Below are 14,383 nucleotides of genomic sequence, written 5' to 3'. Positions count from 1 at the left end.
CAAATAAATGTAACTTTTACCATTTTTAAAGCATCTCCATATGTTTATAAATGAAAGTAAGAGTTTTTAGTATTTTAGAAAAAACTTTCATGCAACAGTTGTGATTTTTCCTGTTAATTATTAAGATTGCTTGGTATAGCTTCAGCTTTCAGGGTCATTTTTTTGCTGCATTCCTGCACTATCCTGCAAAGTGAGGACTGAATGTGTATGGGTAAAACAAGAAGAAATTCAAAATGATAGGATTATACTAATGCTTTGGCAGTGTAAGTCTTTTAAAGTGTAATTGGAGTTTGAAAAAAAAAGGTGCAATAATATTGTAGACACATATGCCAATGCAAACCAATAATTCACATAGATATTTCAAAGGTGTGTGATACATTTGAGACAGAGATTATCTGGATATTCATTTGCTGGGGTGGGGGAAGAATATAAGAAGAAAAGGCTGGAGAGCAGGTGTGAATCACTCTATAATGTCTCATCCTCAGAAAACACGGCAGCCACTGTCAAACTATCTTAACATTTGCTTCCTTAAAGAATATGTCTGTGCCAATTAGAAAGCCATTGGCTGCAGGTACATCAGGACTTCAGCTCCTCTTGCTGGGCATTTCTCTCGGCTCTCCTTTAACTTGCATATTGGCTCTATTTCAGGCGGGCAGCAAATGGTGACAGCTGTACCAGGCATCACATCCAAATGCCACGTCATCCAGAGGCAGCAGATAGGGGCTGTCTCTCCTACAGTCTACTTCTCAGAGGTAAAGAAAAGCACTCCAGCCTATTGGTCAATACTGGACCCCTGGCCACTGTATCAGTCAGGGTTCAGGATGGAAAACTAAAGCCACTCGATGCATCCTGGATCTAACAGACCTAACGTAGAATCTCCCACAACTCCTGGGAGAGCCAGGGGAGCAGAGTTTAGAAACTCTATCCTTAAAGATCAGAGGACCTGACCCTGAACAACTTTAGCCTCAAACACCTAAGTGTGTAATTCCTTACATTTGTGCCAGGAAGCTGCGGGGACTTTCTCATCTGCCCACCCATGCAGCTATAACTATCTCTAGAGGAATAACACCGTCCTCTTTGCAAATCCTGACCCGAGGTCCTCTTGCGAGCAATGAGCTGAAACAGGGCAGAGATGGTCATTCTGGACAGCACGGGTCCTTGACTTGGAAGCGAATGGTGGTACCATTCTGGCAGTCCAGTACACCCACCCCTGAAGTAGCTCCAGCGAGGGGAATGGGTCACTGGGATTGGCTGAGGCCCGTGAGGATTTCCCTTTGATCCTGGGGGGAGGGCGAAGTCACTCTCAACCCTGTCACTTGGGGGAGGGTGGAAATCTAGCCACCCCTCCCAACTCAGTGGGATTTCCTTGACTAGCAAGGAAAATGGGGAAAAGCTGTTGGTTCGACAACCAGCAGCGCCTGCTCCATGCTGAGTCACACCATAATCGTAATTTTCTCTGCAAATAAACGTATTCGTTACCAAAGTAGCCCGCTATATATTTTAAGGAAATATGCTATACAACATTCGCCATGCATACCTATTATTACCCACAAGGTGCAATCTCCTGCAGGCAGTTCAAATTCCAGGCTAAATTGTAAAATTATAGTCAGCTGATTGATAATGCATAGTGTTATTGCATTCGGTAAAAAGTTAAAGTTGCTTTTAGAAAAATTCCTCCATTAGCTCTTCTCCTTCAAACAACTGGCTAGATTTATTTGTATGCTGCTCCTTTATATGCCTTACCAGCACCCTGAGCATATCCTAGACTTAATGAACTTATTTGCAGGGCTCAAATTTACAAGATCGGCCATCCCCCCTTCCTGCTGCCTGTCTTCCTAATCCCCATTTGGCTGTCGCTTTACATCCCAGTTAATGCCATTCCAGTCTCCTCAGAGACTGTGGGACCAGTTTTCTCCTGGGAAAAGGGAAGCTGATGGCTCTGAATCCATTTGGGGGCTGAGGAAAGCAGGCAAATGTCAAGGATGCTAATTTCTGATCTTCTCACCAGGGTTGTATACAGTAAATCCTTTTTATAAGAAAGCCCTGAAGATGAGCCTTTGGGATGGGGGGGGGAGGGAAGTGCACGGAGGGATGTATCAGGAAAGTTATGTATGTGCAGGTGCCAGGGAGTGGCTTCTGTTCTAGAAGGGCCCCACAGCTCAGCGTTTCCTCCCACATGCCTCCTCGAATATGCAAGCTGCATATGTATTTATAACTCTGCAGTAAAAAAGTGAACTTTATTAGCAGAGATAACTGTCATAATTCAAGGAACTGTACTCTGCAGAGCAACCAGAGACTACAAGCATCAGGATTATATATGTTCAGTCAAATCATGTGCAAATGCAGGGGAATTATAAGTCACTAAATGGGCATAAACCAGGAAGCAGGAAGGGCTAGAATTGGCTGTCCCTATAGGGGACTCTGGGGGTCCAGAGAACCTGTCAGAAAGCTTCTTCTAGGGGGTTGTTATATCCTGGAGGTTAGTGACTTTATCATGCATTTTTGCATCTACCCATTCTAGTGGCGGGCCTCAATAAATGTTTGTGGACTGAATGAGTGAATGAAATGTTCACCCTGGCGATGTGCAACAGCCCCTGAATTGTTCTGTGTGTGTGTGTACATCTCCTCCCCTTCCTAGTCAAACATTTATTCTAAATCAGTGGAGCCACAGCTGTGCAACTGAAGAGCTGCACTCGCAATCACTATTAACCAAGTGAGGCTCTGAGCCAGTGGTTCTCAGCCTTGGCTGCACACTAGAACCGCTTGGAGGATGTGTGAAGAGCCCAGTGCTCAGGTCTAACCTCAGATCAGTTAAAATCAGAATCTCTAGAGCTGAGGCCGAGGCATCAGAATCCCAAGACTGAGAACCACTGCTCTAACTAAGGGCAGCATGGAAACAGCTCTGGCTCAGGAATTAGGAGACCTAGAATCTATTCCTCATCACAAAAAAAAATGCCAGTGCCACTTTCACGGAGGCCCAAAGTGCAGATAGAAAAGAAATAATTCTGATGCAACTTAGGAATTTGTTTTTGTACTCATCTGGAATTTGAGGAGGGGAGGGTGTGTCACATGTCTTGGAATACATAACACTTCAAACAAAGTGATGCCATGCTGTGAAATGAGATGGGAAGCTAGTGGATGTCCCCGCCCCGCCCTGGCTAGTGACCCCTCTCCAGCCTTCCCGCAAGATCTGGGGCTCTCCGCATGCTTCCCAGGAACCCCAGAATCCTCTCTGGTGGCCTCGTCTGGTTCTTGGGAAAGGCCGTGGGGAGGTAGGTAACTGTTGTTTGGGTTTGTAGACTCCTTGGGGGAAGGGCGGCTGAGCTGGCACGAGGGGTAGGGGAGCTGTGACTCAGGGGAAATTCTAAGTTGCTACAAGCTGCAGAAGTGTGTGTGTCCGTGGGAGGTGAGAAAGGCAAACAGAGGGCTGAAAACCGTGCCAGGAACCTGCCTAGAGGATAATCAAGACTTGACTATAAATAACTGATGAACCGATGAACGCGTTAGTGAAGTTATTTTGTAAAGTAGCATAAAGGCAAAATGAGTGCTTCCCTTGAACAAATCCTCACGGTGTTTTCAGAAGGCCAAGTGAAAATGCAGGACCCCTGTCTGGTGGTGTGCCTCTGCATAAACCTTTTTTTTTTTTTTTTTTTTCCAGATAACTGAAAGCTCACCTCACAGATGCCACAAAAACCCAAACATTTTAATCGTGTAAGGGAAATATTTCTAAAATAGATTATATTCTCCCCAGAAATGGTGAACAGAGCATATAGTCATATAGTGGCTTTTGGTGGTCCGGGAAGCAGAGCCCAGATTTCCTTTTGAACCACCCTTCTCACACACCCTCAGTCTGGGCTCCAGGAGAAGAGCATGAGACCCAGGCTGAAGGCCATCAGGGTGTCTTGTTTCTCCTGGCTACAGGTCAGGGTCTCTAGTGCATGGGCTTTGCGACAACTATTCCCTTTGCTTTGAGCCCTTTCTGGCTCTCACGCACTCAGATATGTTTTGAATAGATACAATTACTGCAAGTCTGGCCCCCATATAAGCAGAGAATACAGAAACAAATTTATTATTTCTTTTAGTATCCTTCAAATTCACTTTGGAGTTTGAATATTTTCAAAAGATTTGTAAAACTGTGGCTATTCCACGACCTGAAAACACACTGTGGAAAAAGAGCTCAGGAAAGTAATCTAAAATAATCCACACCAAGTTTCCATCTCATTTCTTGAAATATTTTGTGCACAGTCCTATCCTACCTTGGTACCCTAGACATGGCAATATTGACATACCCACAGTGGCACAATAAAAAGAAACCAACAACCAAAAACTAAAAAACATCATACCATTTATCCCGCAAACAGCTTTCATGAGACTCACATCATTATACACCTTTAAGAAAAAAACCTGTGTATTGTGGAAAATTTTATACAAAACCCTGTGTACCTGACTCAGTTGTGAAACTCCCCCAGGCCTAATGGTTTAGAATCGTGGGTGAAATTAAGCTCACTAATGGATCAAGTTCCTGTACTTGGTTCGTTGCTGAGCTAGTGAAGGGAGGTGGGATGCTGTCAGAAGCCACCACATCAAGATGTGACAAGGAGAGAGGAAACAGCCAAATCGCTCCCAGCTGTAGAGACGTTAAGTGTGGGGAAGACAGCCCTGTAAGCCTCACTAGGCCCTGTTCTGAGGGCCTCATTATTATTCCCCAGAGTGACAACTGAGGTTCACACTTGGTGTTATTAAGAAAAGTCTACAATTACGGCCACATGGCTTTTTTCCAAGGCAGGGACATGTGCAGTACACTTCAGAAAGCTTGACATCAACGAATGGTTAGGTGTGGACACTTAAAGTAGCAAATTTGAATTACCTGGGAAGATCCTTTGTGCGGATTCCTCAATTCCAACTAATGGGATGGAAAGATTTTAAAGACAGAGGAGAGCAAGCATTCAGTTCCAGTTGTGTTATTAACTAGCTATGTGGTCTGGGAGATCAGTTTCCTTATCTTTAAACTACACTGCCTGGTATGGTGGCCACTTGCTATATATGGCTATTTAAATTTAAATTAAAAGTAAATAAGATTAACAATTCGGTTCCCCACACACATTTCAAGTACTTGACAGCTCACATGTGGTGAGTGGCTATCACATCTGAGCGTGCAGATACAGAACATGTCCGCCATCCACAGAAGCTCTACTGGTCTCGCCTGATCTAGATCCTAAGGAGAAAATATGTTTCATCTCTTATGCCACTGCCTGTTGATTGATAATAGTAATAGAAAAGATCTCTGACTTTTCTGCTCAGGCTGTGAGCCATCCCTGCCCTTTCTGAGAACTGCTCGCCATTCCACAGGAGCGGGCACTACATAGCCATTTTGAACGCTGTCCCTACCTTTTAGATGAGGGCTGACGGGGTCAGGGGTAGTCACCTGATCTAAGCACAGTCAGTCAGAGCTTCTCCCTTGGGAATCTGATGCTGAGATTCAGATACAGTCGCTGTAGGAGGCTATAATTGGAATAAGAAAACATGGGTGCTAAGAGTGACCACATGACCTCAAGCAGATTGGAGATGAAGAGAAAGCCTGACTGCAGAGAAAAAAAGTGAAAAAAAGCAGGCAAAAACATGCAGAGGTAAGGGACAGAGGTCTGATGGCTTTCTGGTTCCTGGTTCCTGAGGCCTAGCTGCATACTTGTGCTGGACTTCTTTAGGACACCCTTGTATGTTTCTGTGAATCTCCTCCTTATTTGCTCAAGGTGGCTCAAGTTGGTTTCTATTACTTGTAACTAAAGAGCCTTATCTAAAGCAGTAGTCATTTCTGGGAATGGAGAACTCAGAAGCCCTATTCAGACTCAGCAGAGGAATGTAGTGATGAATTGATGATGTCTGCCACGGGCACCAGTTGGGAAGTTGAGGCATCCATGCTAAATATTTGCCATTCCTGATTAGTCAGTCTCTGGATTGATCTTCAGTTCTCAAATTCCTTTTGTTTCTCTGGTGATTCTTAAGGTTTTCTTTTTCTGATAATGCTTGATGAATAACTTGTTTTTGTTTCATTCCCTAACATTTACTATTTACTGTTTTCATTGGTGAAATAAAGTATAATGACACTTTAAGACCTCAGAGAGGTAATAAATTGGAGGTATTAAACATCAAAGTCTTCAAATTTTACATAAAACGTGAGCTCTAAATTCAACAAGCTTTCAGCAAAATGTGACTTTTAGTAATGCCGGCCAAATTCCCTGAAGCTGGTATCCTACAGATGTTGTTTAAAAATTACCATAAGGCTAAACTAAAAATCTAAATGATGTCAAATTTATCAAGGTAGTCAAGTACAGTTAATTTAAAGTAACTCCTTCTTATCTGAGGAAATTTAACCAAGATTTGCTTTTTAATTATTATAATGTGTATTGTTTGATCCAGTGAGCTGTAGCTTTTTCCCATGTGACAGTTTTGATTGAATATATGAAAACCAAGGCAGGAAATTAAGTGAAAAAAAAAAAAGACTATTAGGTGTGGGACCAGAGGCAACAGCTGTAAGAATGCAGAGATAGGGCTATGTAACTAGCCAGGGCAAGCCCAAGATCGCACCCGTGGTCTAGAGATACTGGTTGAAAATGTGTTGTCAAAATGCACACAGATATGAGAGGTCAGAAAGCAAGACAATAGATCAAAATCATTTAGGGTCTGCACAAGAAAGACCTTGCTTGCTTGCTTAAGACAAGGTTGGTATGAATGGAAGAATTAGAAATATAGCAATTCTTTCTCTTACATGGCAAGGCTTTTACCAAGAAGCCTCCAATTAAACATCCTTCCTCTATAACCATTGTGGTGGACAGACCCTAGTATGGCCCCATTATTATGTCCTCTATCATGTCCTCCCTTTGAGTGTGGGTAGGACTAGGAACTCACCCTAGAACATGGCAAGGGTGTCACTTTCATGATTATGTTGTTATATATCACTCATGATTATGTTATTATATACATATATAGCTCTATCTTGCTAGCATAGACTAGAGAGACTTCATTATGCCTTGAAGGAGTAAGCTGCCTTGTCACAAGAGGGCCTATGGAGGGGCCCACCTGGCAAGAAACTTTGGGTGGCCCATATTTGCTGACAGCAAGAAAACAGGCCCTAGTCCTACAATTACAAGGAGATCAATTCTGCCAACAGCCTGAAGGAGCTTGGAATCAGATCCTTCCCTAGTCAAGCCTCTGATGAGACCACAGCCTCTGTCAATACCTAGATGGCAGCCTTATGAGACTCTGAGCTTAGCTGTGCTTGGACTTCTGACCTACAGAGACTGTGAGAAAAAAATGTATGTTATTTTGAGCTTCCAAGTTTTGGGTGATTTGTTATCCAGTGATAAAAAAAAAAAATAATACACTTATTTTGACCACGGCCTATCACTGTAGTTTTCAAGGCTTTCTTTTAGCTGTGGAGACCTCTGGTTAAGCAAAATCATCCTTGGAAACCCAATACATACCCAATAAAAGTAGAACTGCTTCATTTTTAGCCAGGTAGAGGGCATGGAGCCCTTACCAGCTGGGCTCTCCTGGATTTATAGTGACCCAAAAGGAAACTCTGTAAGAACAGTCTGAAAACCAGAAGGTGAATGGAGGAGAGCACATAAGGTTGCTGACCCAGCTACACTCTTCAGGCTGCAGGGAAGAGATGTACGCAGGTGACCTTCCAAGATGGAGTACAGTGGAGGCTGTTGATGCACTACCCAGAATCCTTAAATTTCTTTACTATGTCTGGTCACTCCTCCCCTGGCTTCAGCGTGCTTTTGCCTTCAATAGTCTGTACATGTAACTGTTTGTTAGAACTCTCTTTGGGCTGCTAGAGCTGCTTTGCCTAGGATCACAAGTAGGAGGTACCCAGGAGTTTAGGTGTCCTGCTGAGTCCTTTGACAAAGGACTGATTGGTGGGGGGCTTTGAAAACCAGCCTCCCTCACCTGGAGTTGAGACAACCTCTGAAGTATAATTTATACTCCAGAATTTGCCATCTGGGTGAAGCTTAAGCTGCCCTCTGCAGACTGCTGAAATCATTCCCGGTTTTCCCCGTTTCCCTGTCCTGTCCTCCACTTCCTACCAGCTTTTCGGCAATAATTGCTTTGCACATTAATCCTCATATCAATGTCTGTTTCTGGGGAACCCCACTTGAGACATGGGAGTTTCCTGAGAGGATATATGAGCAACTGTTTTATCTTAACATCTCTGGGGCTCAGTGTCTCTAAGTCCCTTTTTGGTCACATTTCAGTCTGGACTCCAGTACCCTGCCTGGTCCTTGCATTTAATTCTTATTATACATGTAATTAGTACATATTCTTATTATGTACATAATTAAACATTTTTCAAAGCCATAGTTTAAATACTAATAACATTTTATTTAACAAAGTAAATAAAATATTATTTTAACATGTAACCAATATTAAAAATATTAATGAGGGGTGCCTGGGTGGCTCAGTCGGTCAGGCATCCTACTCTTGATTTTGGCTCAGGTCATGACCTCGGTTCGTGAGATCAAGCCCTACATTGGGCTCTGAGCTAACAGCTCAGAGCCTGCTTGGGATTCTCTCTCTCTGTCTCCCCCCCCCCCCGCCCCTCCCCAACTCTCTCAAAAATAAATAAATAAACATTTTTTAATTAAAAAATAAATAAAAATATTAATGGTATCTTTTATGTTATCTTTTAATACTAGATCTCTAGAATCTGGTGTACCTTTTTAATACATACAGCACCTCTCAATTTGGATGCTAAATTTTCATTGGAAAAATCCTTGAACTGTATTTGGATTTCATAAGATTTGCAACCTGAAATTTATCCAAAAGATCCCGGTGTGCTATTTCGAAGGGGCACATGCACCCCAATGCTTATAGCAGCACTATCAACAACAGCCAAAGTATGGAAAGAGCCCAAATGTCTATCAACAAATTAATGGATAAATTATATATGTATGTGTATATATATACATATATATATATACACATACATATATATAATGGAGCATTACTCGGCAATCAAAAATAATGAAATCTTGACATTTGCAACCATGTGGATGGAACTAGAGGGCATTATCCTAAGCAAAATTAGTCAGAGAAAGACAAATGTCATGTGACTTCCCTCATATGTGGAATTTAAAATACAAAACAGATGAACATAAGGGAAGGGAAGCAAAAATAATATAAAAACAGGGAGGGTGGCAAGATATAAGAGACTCTTAAATACAGAGAACAAATTGAGGGTCGCTGGAGGGGAGGTGGGTGAGGGGATGGGCTAGATGGGCAAGGGGCATTAGGGAGGATGCTTGTTGGGATGAGCACTGGATGTTATATGTGGGAGATGAATCACTGGATTCTACTGAAATCATTATTGCACTCTATGCTAATTAACTTGGATGTAAATTTTTTTAAAAAAGATTTGCAACCTGCAAAGATGTAGATTTACACACCCAAGTTGTTACAAATATGCTTAATAGTTTCCTAATGACTGAATTGAGTACCAATTTTTTATTTTTTTATTTAAAAATTTTTTTTAATGTTTATTTTTATTTTTGACAGAGAGAGAGAGAGAGAGACAGAGCATGAGCGAGGGAGGGGCAGAGAGAGAGGGAGACACAGAATCCAAAGCAGGCTCCAGGCTCTGAGCTGCCAGCACAGAGCCTGACGCGGGGCTTGAACTCAGAGACCACGAGATCATGACCTGAGCCGAAGTCGGAAGCTCAACCGACTGAGCCACCCCGGCACCCCGAATACCAATTTTTTAATTAAAATAAAGTGAAATTAACTATTCGGCTTTTTAATTGCATGAGCCACATTTCAAATGTTCAGCAGTCACCTGTAGCTAGTGGCTACCATTTTGGACAACACGGCCCTAGATTCTCATCCCTCTCAGAGTTGGCTCTGGGGCCTCCAGGGGCTGATGGGAGTGGGGGGGGAGATGCCAGTATAAGTCATGTCAGGCTGGTGTCGAGATGGTGTCTGCTGAGCCCTCAGGATCCTGAACACAGAAACCTTGTTCTGCCACTCAATCCCAAAGCACTGTTTTCGGCCAGTTTTCCTGGAACCAGAGCCTGAGAAAGAGTTTCAGGTGCACACAGTTTATTGAGGGATGCCCTAGAAGGAAACTTGTAAAGGAGTAAAGGAAGCAGAGAAATGAGCTGGTCAAGGATGTGGTCTCAGGTAAATTCTAGCCTTGGTCTGATCTGTGGGAACTCTGCAATGTGAACTGCACTACAGAGTTCTCTCACCTGGAGACAAAGGTGCTGGCTTTTATACCCCTATATCCTTCAGTCATTGGTTCCTTGGGATGAGAGTGAGGATGACATATATCCTAATTTTCTAGGTGAGGTGGCTCATTCAGTAGCAATTGTCCAAAGAAGGTCACAGGTGGGAGCTTCAGGCCCTAGCACTTGCAGCAGCTGGGTGACGTGCGTACTAGCTAGTGAAGGAGATTTGGACAGGATACCGATAGCCCATAGCCACCTAAGCACAGAAGGCCAGGCCAGGACCTGACAATACTTTCTGGCAATTTGGCCTCAAGCCCCAGCATGTTATCATAGTGAGCAGGGCTGGACCCTGGGGGCCACAGGGGCTCCCTTGCATAGAGAATTGAGGTCTAGAATCGTAACAAGTCAGGCATTCTCATTGGCTCTTTCTTTCTGGGTCAACATTGAATCTCAGCTTTCTGCATCACACTTTTGAGATGGCAAAGAAAAGTGGGAAAAAGGAAAAGCAAAGAAACTGAATCCCCAAAAGGAGATACAAACCCTGTGGCCCAGTATGAAGGCTTGTTCTTCATTCATTCCTCTAAGGAATACTTACTTAGTGACTCTGCTGGGCCAGGCACCGTGTGAGGTTGTAAAGGCAAATTCCAAGGAGCGGTTCCAAGGCCATTTTGAGCAATGGCAGCGTGACTAAAATACGTGCTGTTGTAGAGTTTTTGGTGTCCAAAGGCAGCGATGGGCCAAGAGAGGTGGGGCTTGGGGAGAGCAAGGATAAGTCTAGGACAGTCTAGGTCAGCAGGGAGTGCTGAAAAGTATAGCAACAGGCCCCAGCGAGTCTGCCAGGGACTCCAAGGAAAGAGTTGAGGTCAGTCTGGGGCACTGGCCAAGTGGCAGGGTCTGAGTAAGCAAGTTAAGGTCAGCTTTCAGAAGCCCAGGCCAAGAAGAAGGGCTCAGGCAGATGGAGGCCGGGCACAGAGGCAGTGCAGGGTGCCGGGTAAAGAAGAGGATAAAAATGTATTTAGCACTTAGTTCTTGCCAGCCACTTTGAACATATTTAATCCTCACAATAACCTTGCAAGATAAGTATGAGGCTCAGAAAGATTAAAACAGTGCTTCTCAAACTTTAATGAGCCTACGAATCACCTGAGGATCATGTTAAAATGCAGATTCTGATTCAACAGGGCTGAGGTGGGGCCTAAGATTGTAGACTTCTAACGAGCTCCTGGTGATGCTGATACTGCTGGTCCACAGACCATACTCTGAGTCTGGAGATGTTAAAACCCTTACCACAAAGTCAATGCTTTCATTATCATGAAGGGAAAGGCAGATCACGAGAGGCAGGAAAACAAAAGTAGTCTGGTTTGAGAGTCTAATTTCCCAAAAACACAGTCATGGCTCCGGGCCCTGGGCCCTGGCCTGTGGCTGTCTTCCCGGCTGGGCGTGGGCAGGGAGGTGTCCTGCCCTGAGGAGGGGAGTGGTCCACTCTGGATGCCTGGGGAGGTGGGGGAACTCCTCTAGGTGTTTTCCTGGGGGGACTCACTCATTTCAATGCATCTGATCCTGTGTGTTTTAGTCATTGTTCATATGTGGCTTAATGATCAGTGAATTTGGAAAATATATTGTGGTAATAATTCCTTTTCAGGAGGTGCATTTAAATGGGTAGGCTTAGAAATGAAACCAAATCCATTTCTCAGAAGTTTTCTTAACCTTTTCTTTCTTTCTTTCTTTCTTTCTTTCTTTCTTTCTTTCTTTCTTTCTTTCCTTCTTTCTTTCATGATTTGTTCTTTACCTGAGACCTTCTCAGGGGTCTTATTATTAAATTCCTTCTCCATCTCATTATGGATAATGGCATGAAGACTTACTGAAACATGTCTTTAGGGCCCCCGCTAGTTTTTCAATTGTGGTAATTATTATTACATTTTTTTTTTAAACAGGCCTTGTATTCATAAGATGCTTAGAGCTTCTAGAATGCTTTCATTGACATTTTCTTCATTTTGATCTCCTTGTAATGCAGGAGGTCTGTGTTACTTCTCCAGTTGATCGAGGAGGAAATGGAGGCACAGAAAGGTGAAGTGAACTGCCTAGGGTCGCGTGGCTACGTAAGCGGTGGAGATAGTAACAATTTTGAGCACTGGCTGGTGTCAGGCGCTGTGCTAAGAGCTGTATATGTAGTAGGTCATTTAGTCCCTGCCCCAAACCCATTATTATCCCTCATTTTACAAATGAGAACACAGAGGCCCAGAGGGATTACCTATTTATTCAAGGTCGCACAGGTACCAAGGGGTAGAGCCAAGGTCTGAACTGAAGCAGAGGTGCATCTACGTTCTATGCTAGAAAGGGAATGTTGCAATGTTTGCAAAAACAAAAGCAAAAGCATATATGAGGGTTTCTCCAGCTCTGTCCTAGAGTAATGGTGTCCTGGCTGGCCACAGTGAAGACCATAGGAGGCTTGGATTATCATTCTCTTATAGAAGGAAGGGCTTTGCCAGGCTCCCCAAATGGGTGGATGGTAAATAAGTCCTCTTAGAAGCATCTGTTGGGCCCAGCCAGCACTATGTCTGAGAGTATCTGACATTTATACTTTGGTGCAGGGCCAGCTCCCAAACACTCCCACCCCAGTCTGCCCCTTACTTCTTCTGACTCACCTTGCTCAGCCCATGTGCATGCCTGGGCACCTGAATCAGAGTCTCAGCTGAAATCAACTTCACCCAGATGGTACAACCAAGGAGACTTTCAGGAGGGATCTGCTTACAAAGGTGTGTTCAGGTCAAGGGAACAAACAGGATGTTGAGGCACCCAGAGACTGGCGGGAAGATGTTACCACCCTTTTAGGCTTGGAATGAGAAAGGGGCAAAAAGGCTGTCTTACCAGAGCTCGTGTGAGCTGGAGCCATTGAGGAGCTGTGGCTGTGGAGAGGTGCAGCCAAGGCCACAAATACGGTGCAGAGCTGAATCCTCTCTCCTCCCACTTTCCAGTCTCTGGCCAGTGCCTCTCATTGCTGAGTCCAATCAGTAGCCACCTGACGAGGGAGCCCAGCTGATGCAGTCCCCTGGGATCAGTTTCCCTGAGCGCAGAGCAGGGCAGAGGAAGGGGGAGAGTGCATGCAGGAGAGCAGGGCCAGGCAGAGAATAGCCAGCACATGACCACATCAGTTGTTTACCTCACAACCCAGACACTAGGCAGACCCCCTACCTCCTCCCCACTGCAGTCCCACATGTTGGGCTGAACCTCCCTATCGTGCATCATTTACTCCCTTGGCTCTGAGTTTTCTGACCCCAAGTTCTTTTTCCAAAGAGGCTCCCCTGCTATGAGGAAAATGGAAGACTGGCCAACAGGAGCGTCCTGATGTGCTTGAGAGTGGATTTGCTGGATGTGTAAGCTGGTTTTCAGGAATTTGAATTGCTCTGGTGTGAAACTGAGTATATGCCATGGCTGGCTGACGGAGAACAAGAACTTACAGACTGAGAGAGGCAGTGGTGAGCCAGAAGTTACATCACGGTGCCTGGAGCATCATGGCCCCATAAAGAACAACAGTCTGTGAGGTCCACACCTTCAACATTTGAATGTTGAAGAAGGCTCTGAGTTTATGTAAAGCCTTTGACGTTGTGAGAACAGACTTAGAAGCCAGATTGCTTGCATCCAAATCTGGACACCACCACTTACTGGGTAAGTTACTTCACTTCTCTGACCCGCATTTTTCTCCTCTATAAAATAAAAGTAATAAAAGCACCTACCTTGTTATCTGTTGCCGTATAACAGATCATCCCCACAGTTACTGGCTTAAAGTCACAGGAGTCTGTCAGGAATCTGCAATTTGGGCAGAGCTTGTCTCCGCTCCATGCCACGTCTGGGCCCCCAGCTGGAGTGACTCAAATGGCTGGGGCTGGATCTGCTGAGGGCTGGCTGGGCATTTCATTCTCCCTTTGCACAGAGCCAAGACTCTCTATGAGATTTCTCATGTGGTACTTCCAGCTCGTGGCCTCAGGAGAGACGAGCATCTTACATGCATTTCAAGGCACTAGGAGCAGGTAATCTGGAAGAATAAAGTAGAGGTTTGGAGGCCATTTTGCTTTAATCCAGCAGTCACACAGTCTACTAACACCAAATTCTATTTGTCATACAGGCCAGCTCTAATGCGTTTGGGAGGGGACTCCGTAAGG

At 44.3% G+C, this 14,383-nt stretch overlaps 1 long non-coding RNA gene across 2 annotated transcripts in view; it reads left to right on the top strand.

Moving 5' to 3' along the window:
- The window catches only part of LOC125175584 (uncharacterized), a 38,669-nt gene that overhangs the window by 21,582 nt on the left and 2,704 nt on the right, over window positions 1-14,383 (top strand). Inside the window, exons 3-5 of one of the 2 annotated variants that reach the window (XR_007155887.1) lie at window positions 649-752; window positions 12,238-12,290; window positions 13,518-13,889. This is a non-coding gene — a long non-coding RNA (uncharacterized LOC125175584). The remainder of the gene's footprint in view (window positions 1-648; window positions 753-12,237; window positions 12,291-13,517; window positions 13,890-14,383) is intronic. The other variant, XR_007155886.1, reaches the window with a different exon arrangement.

The sequence above is a fragment of the Prionailurus viverrinus genome, chromosome C2 (genome assembly GCF_022837055.1).
Source record: "Prionailurus viverrinus isolate Anna chromosome C2, UM_Priviv_1.0, whole genome shotgun sequence".
In the NCBI taxonomy this organism is placed as follows: Eukaryota; Metazoa; Chordata; class Mammalia; order Carnivora; family Felidae; genus Prionailurus; species Prionailurus viverrinus.
Note: the sequence above shows the minus strand (reverse complement) of the source record. Positions and strands in the feature narration are given on the sequence as shown.